Consider the following 7,265-nt stretch of genomic DNA (forward strand, 5'->3'; position numbering starts at 1 on the left):
CGGAATACGAACATGCTCCATTTGTGTGCATTCGATTCGTTCATAGGTCTAAAAATCCGCTTCTATTACTTGAATTTATAAATTATAACACTTTAAATAGGTGCAAGAAAAGTTCAAAATAAAATAAACGAACCACTATACAAGAGCTCAAATAATATTATTAAACTTACACGAACATCCATGCCTCTGTTTAAAACATCAGCATGTAACCGACCAATAGCTATTTTTTCCTTTTGTGTTCATCGCACTCAGTGTGTGTGTTTTTATTATAAAACCCTAAATGATACTAGGGTAAGTTAGTAAAAAAAAGAGTTTCAGAACTGGGAATTGAACCTACGACCTCCGGGTTACAAAACCAACAAGTTACCAGCTGGACAAGTGATTCAATTGTTTATAAGGTGGTTCATTCCTAATTTATAAGACGGTTCCTTTATTATTCTCTATATAAAAATACACTATTATTTCAAAACTCGGGTGGTTCCGAGGAACCACCCGTTAATACCGTGGATCCGCCCGTGATGGTATCAATCTAATATTTGTGTTCGTTAGGTAGTTGATTAAATTGGTAGATAATTGAAAAAAATTGTAAGGTGGAGAACAAATAAGGGTTGGTATTTTCAAGATTGATATAAATAATGGAGAAAGGTATGTATGCTATGATTTAAAGAGGTGTTTGCAATTTGTTGAATTTTAATTTTTTAAAAAGAAATTTGTAACAAGTACCCATTACCAGAAAATCACTATTTGGGTTGGGAAGATGGCTTTCAAGTTGTTATAACATGAAACCAGTAGAAACGGAATTCGAATTTGAGACCTCTGTTAGATAAGAAGGAGATGCTTATCATTACAACACCCTTTTAAAGTTAAAAGGAGTGTTTAATCAATTTCTCCACCAAAAGGAAAAGAGTTCCTGCCAAATTAAACCAGGATGAGTCAATATTTATTTAGAAGTTTACTCGTTGGGCGACAAATATATCCTTTGGTTTCTATTTAAGTTGTTGAAATCACGATTTCAACATGTTGAACACCTGAACATTGTATGTCTTGAATGAATAAGTTACATACATGTTAATGTTGGATACATACTTTTTACTTTTATTATTATTATTATTATTATTATTATTATTATTATTATTATTATTATTATTACTGCTGCTGCTACTACTACTACTATTTATAAAAAATATGGTCAGAGGAGTAACTGTAGAACTCATTTTGTCTATTTAAGTTTTTTGTATTTGTTCGTTTAGTTCACGATGCATTATGTTTGCTTACGCCTTGCTTTATATGTTCAGATTATAGGCCATTGTAAAGAAAAGCCCATTTGAACCCATGAATGAAAATAAAGTATGGCATGCTCTACTGTAAATAGTAAGAGCCTGCCCATACATAAATAACTTTTGAGAAAATCAACAATTTTCACCAGCTCTCTCTCAACCTTATCTTCTTTCTTACCAATTCGGGTAATAACCAAACACCACAAGATCCGAGATCTTGGTAAAGTTGTAAACAATTTCTGCTAGTTTACAACTAAGATTTATTCAAGATCATGTTGTGAGATCCATTATGTTAGGACTGAATCTCGTGCACAACTAATGATAGTTGACAAGAGCGCACAAGAACTAAAACACGAAGACCATCTGAATATACCGATGGAATCAGTATAAACAAAGCGTATGATTGATTGTATGAATGATATTGCAAACACAAAGTAATAAACAAAAGATTCCATTATATTCAATATATCATTAATGAGCAATGGAACAGTTTATAGGGTATGCATGGAATGTCTAGGGTTTCGTGACGGCAGTATGAGGTAACATAAATGAGGAATATTCGCTCTGTTTGTTGTGTTCCCGTATCCCCTATGTATTCGTCTCTTTGTTCCTTTTTATCTCGAAAACCTAGGATCCTATTTATCACTAAATGCCAGAAAGTGTGGAGTTGAAATAACTCACTCGGAACACTTTTTAAAGGATTACGTGGTACGATTAAATAGAATAAGCCCTTCTGGAATAAATTCTCAGCCGCTTGTGAACCGTCGGGTACTGTTTTATTCAATATTTGTTCAATTACTCTTTTACCTGCAAAGGCAATGTAGGCATTGGGTTCAGCAATAATGTATCTTTATTTTTTGCTCTTATCTTCGAATTTCATTTATTAAGCAAAAAGCTTATTAAAAATGAATTAGATAATACTTAGAGATTCTATTTAAGACAAATGCCAAAAAAACCAACCTACTTTTTGTTTTTCTTTACAAAAGTCCCTCCACTTTATTTTTCATACCAAAGTCCCTCTACATGGTATTTTTAAACATAAAAATGAAAATACCTATAAAAGCTTTTTTTACAAACTACATGTACTACATGTGTAATTATCCCTAAAACAAAAAACTTCTTTCAACATGAATCTCTTCTGGTACATCAAAATCGAAGTCTAGGGTTTTAATTCCCCCAAATTCTTCTAGACCCATTACACCTTTTAAGTCAGTTTCCTCAAACCTCATGTTGAATTTGCGAGTTGTTGAATCAGTTTGTATTGACTTCAAGAAACCGCTCCGAGATGTGCCGTACAACGACGTTGAGGATGAGGAGGATGATAAGTTCCTCACCGATGGTGATTTTGTTGAGGATTGGTTGCCCAGGGTCCGTACGTTTGAAATCACTCTCAATTTCAGAATTTTGGGTTTGGTCATGTTAGGGGTCAATCGATGCTATAGCCTCTGGTTTTTTCCTACTTTAAATTTGTTATAATATGCAGAAATTGCTCTTTTTCATATGTTCTATGTTCAATTACTTGGATGTTATTTCAGAAACATAGAAGACTGCTAGTTAATCACTAATTTTTGTCCTCATTCTGTGAATATCTGTATGATCTATCGGTTCTTAATTTTAACCTCTTACTTTGTATCTTAAAAACAAAAATAATTTTGTATATGGAGTTAGAGAGACAACATTTATATGAAGGAGATGATAAGCAGTGATAATTTTTTCTCTTTCTTGAAGTTATATGGGGTTAAGAGGAGGTGGCGATGACTGGTTATTGGGAGGAGAATTGTTGGTGTATAGATGATTTGTGTTTTAGCGATAATTACACAAGTAGTACCTGCAGTTTGCAAAACAAGCTTTTATAGGTATTTTCATTTTTATGTTTAAAAATATCATGTAGAGGGACTTTGGTATGCAAAATAAAGTGGAGGGACTTTTGTAAAGAAAAACAAAAAGTAGGCTGGTTTTTTATGGAATTTTCCCTTCTATTTATATTGAATTATATTGAAGGGTTTGTTAGAATCTCATCTAGTAAGGATTCTTAGTCAAAATAGGATTATCATAAGATATAGAAAGATAAAAAATTCTATATTTAATAGATTTGAATTATATATGACGAGAAGAGGATTTTTTTTGCCTGATTTTACTTTACGTTTTTTTTTGTTTTCGATTTATATTTTGAGTTATGAATTTTTTATTATTATTTTTGAATATTTTTTTGAGGGATTTATATTTTAAGTTATTATTATATGAAAATCATTGAAAATATTTTAGATTAAAGGCGAGAAAAAAATTTGGACATCAAGTAAAAACAGTTTTTTTTATTGAGTTTAAAAGGTTAAGTTTTTAAATGAGTTTATTAAATTCTATTTGGGTTGTGCAAATATTTTTCTGAGAGAACTTTAGTTTTGATTCTTATATTTTGTTAAAATTATCTATTTTAATTCAATAGTTTATTTTAATCTTTTGTGATACAATAGTTACATTTAACTATATATTTTGGTCCAACTCGTTAAATCCATCCACTCAACCGTTCGTTAATGTGCCCCTCAGTGAGGGCGGGGCCGGCCCTCAAGGAGGCTAGAGTGGTCGACGAACCCTGGCCCAACAGCCAGTAAGGCTTGAAATTTTTAAGAAAAAAAAGTTATATGTATATTTTTATAAAAAAATATGTATATTTGATTTTTAAACTCAATTACTCGACTCATTTAAGCTTATTTTTATACAAAATTATTTTTAATCCAAATTATAACCAGAGTAAGCTCATTTAAAAATTTAATTGTTAAACCCAATCGAAAACCTTTTAATTTAATGCACAAAATGTTTTTCGCCTTCAGCCCAAAATGTAACAATCCAAAATGTGAACCATGGGAAAGTGAGTTTATCCCTGTTGGTATAATAGGAAAATGGCTTGTCCCACATTGCTATAATGATAAACTTATGAGGAGGGCTCACAAGATAATATTCTTGTATGACAAGACACACTTTGTGGCCTTAGCAAGGGTGCGGAGCACCCGATGCGCACGAGCTCATGAATGGGAACATGCATGGGCACGGGTAAGGGCGATGGGCGCAATGTGGCGCTTTGATGGCACACTTCGCACACTCGCATCACCGCAAGCCGCTTGAGAGCCGCCTTAGTATTTTTTTTGGAAAATAAACATTTTTATTCCCATCACGCTATGCGATGGATGGATAAAAGTCTCGTCGCGATACACGAAGGCTTATAGTTATCCGCAAAATTTTGGTGGCCATTCCGCTACGCGGCGGGTACTCAATTGTCCCATCGCGATTCGCGACGTGCTGGCCACGTAGCCGTGACACGTTGCATGCACGCGTCAGGTCACGTGGCATAGCTAGGGCTGACTTGGCACGACTATAAAGTCATGACGTTACGTGATTACCTTTCTTTGAAGTCGTTACGATACGCGACCAACTTCAAAATCAGCTATAAAAGGGGTATGAACAAGGTTGACGCTCTCTAATGATTTCTAATACATTAGGACTGATATAATACCAATAGCCACAATGATACCTTATCCGATATATCGAGACTTTAGTACACGAATCCGAATCTGTGCCTGAACAAGGTGAGACTTGTGCCATCGTGTAGAATTTCTATCTCGTGGTTATTGTTAAAGCTTTTTGGTTTACACTAATACATGCCACATTGTGTTAAATTAGGTGCTTAGTACCATGAAGCTCTTTATTTGTAAACTCTCAAGGTGAGACATTCAAGTTTTTGTACAACTCATATTTGTGTGAGACAACCAGTTTTTCCAACACTACCATTGAAATAGGGAAGAGCAAATTCGATACCGGTACCGAATCGGTACCCAAGTTTTGAGTTTCGGAATCGGTACGGTACCGATACCTGGTACAGTACATGTATTTCACGAATTTTAACCTTCAATACCGGTACCAGTACCGTCCGTTACCGAACCGAATATTTCGGTACCGGTACCAAGAATTTGTGATTTTCGAGATCGTTATTTCAGTACCGGTAACAGTACGGTACCGAGCTCATCCCTATATTGAAATGTTTAAACTTGTGAAACTCATGACAGAATCCAAATGTTTTTCAACTGTTTTCAAATCATTTTCATTACATTCCAGTTATTAAGTCTTGCTAGATTTACGGGATGGTTACTATTGATATTGTGGGGATTTGTATACAATTATTCTATCGGAAAATGTCACAGCCCCTGACCCCTATACCCCGGGAGGGAAGCCGTGAACCTTGAGTGGTGGTATCGGTGTTTATTAAAATAAATTGCAGCGGGATATTTCATCAGAACCGTAGTTATGAAAAATGATAAGAGTTATAGAAACACCATGATTCTTATTTTATAAACTAGGATTATAAACCCATTTTTATACAAACATAGGTTTTATAGTGATAAACCTTAATTTACAAAATATGTTTCTTTATTCTGGTGACAAGCCACTTATTTAAGCCGGAAGCCCGCAGGCATCATTCCTTTGTCTCTAACAAGTCACCTGAAACATGTTTAAAAACATTTGATCAACAGGAAATACTTGTGAGCACACTCATTTGTAAATGACTCATTTTACAGTTACAACATTAAGATGTTTTTACATCTGCATGCTTACAAATTAACGAAAGGTACTTGTCACTCGACCGTATCTGTGACTGTGGTCATTTTACTTATTGGCTAACACTTGTCCAATAAATAACGTGTAATAGCCCAGTAGGCAAGCCTTGTATACAAAACCCCCCCACAATACCAGTAGTAACCATCCCGTAAGTCTACAGAGACTTAATCATTATAATGTAATTAAAATCCTTTGAAAATATATTTGAAAGTAATTAGACAATCTGTCATGATTTTGATGGATTTAGAAAAGTATCATAACAGTGTTGGAAAATCAATTGCCTCACGCAAATGTGAGTTGTGCAAAAACTCGAATGTCTCACCTTGCAGGTTTATATTTAACAAGCCTTCTGATGCTAAGCACCTAGATTAAGCACAATGTAGTATTTCTATGTTAGTATAAACCCATAATCATAACGATAATCCCGAGACATGAAATTTTACACGATGACACAATGTCTTACCTTGATTAGGTAGAGCTTTTGGATTCGTGTATATAAGTTCCTTTCAATCGATAGGTACTGTTACAACTACTCAGGTATTTTACCGACTTCTAAATATTCAATAGTGAGAGAGATATAAGATTTTTGGACGATTTGTGAAGTCCAGAATCCCAACCTATTTACACTTGAAATTGAATTTCTTCGCGTCGCACGAATAAACCTTCACGTTGCGCGAAGTGATTGTAGGGTTGTCGAGTCAGCCATAGCTATGCCACGTGGCCCGACACATGTCAGGTAACGTGTCACCGTTGCGTGACTTCCATGTCGCGTCGCGCAAAGAATATCTTTGTGTCGTGCGAAGGACAAAGGACTTTCTGGAGAACTACTACTAGTTCGCGTAGTGCGGATAGTCTTAACCTCACGCCTTCGCGTCTCGCGAATGAACAAAAATACTAAGGCAGCCCTCGGCGATGCGAGCGTGCGAAGTGCAAAGTGCGCCATCAAAGCGCCACATTACGCCCATCTCAGTTCGCCCGAGCCCGTGCCCTTGCCCGTGCGTGTGCGCGTCAGATGCTTCGCAACCTCCTCTAGGACTACTGGGTATGATTTGGCACATAAGAATATTATCATTTGAGATCTCTTCCTCATAAAGAGCTTACAAGTTTTGTAATCTAGCAATGTGAGACAAGAATTAGAAGTCTTATTTATACCATGGTGGAAGCCTTCCATTTTCTTTCCTCCACCAATGTGGGATGGAAATTTTTTACTTTCTTTACCTTTTTCATTCTTCCTTTGTTTTAGCTCTTCTCTTTTCCTTCTTATTTCTTCACTTCTTCTTTTGATTATTTTATTTATATTTTGATTATTCTTGTGGTTTGTTATAGTCTCCCCTCCTTATTTTGAATCTCGTCCTCGAGATCTATTGGAATAGGTATGGG

The sequence above is a fragment of the Bidens hawaiensis genome, unplaced genomic scaffold (assembly GCF_021521415.1).
Source record: "Bidens hawaiensis isolate Kalapana, Puna unplaced genomic scaffold, B.hawaiensis_p1.1 tig00028992_1, whole genome shotgun sequence".
Taxonomy (NCBI): domain Eukaryota; kingdom Viridiplantae; phylum Streptophyta; class Magnoliopsida; order Asterales; family Asteraceae; genus Bidens; species Bidens hawaiensis.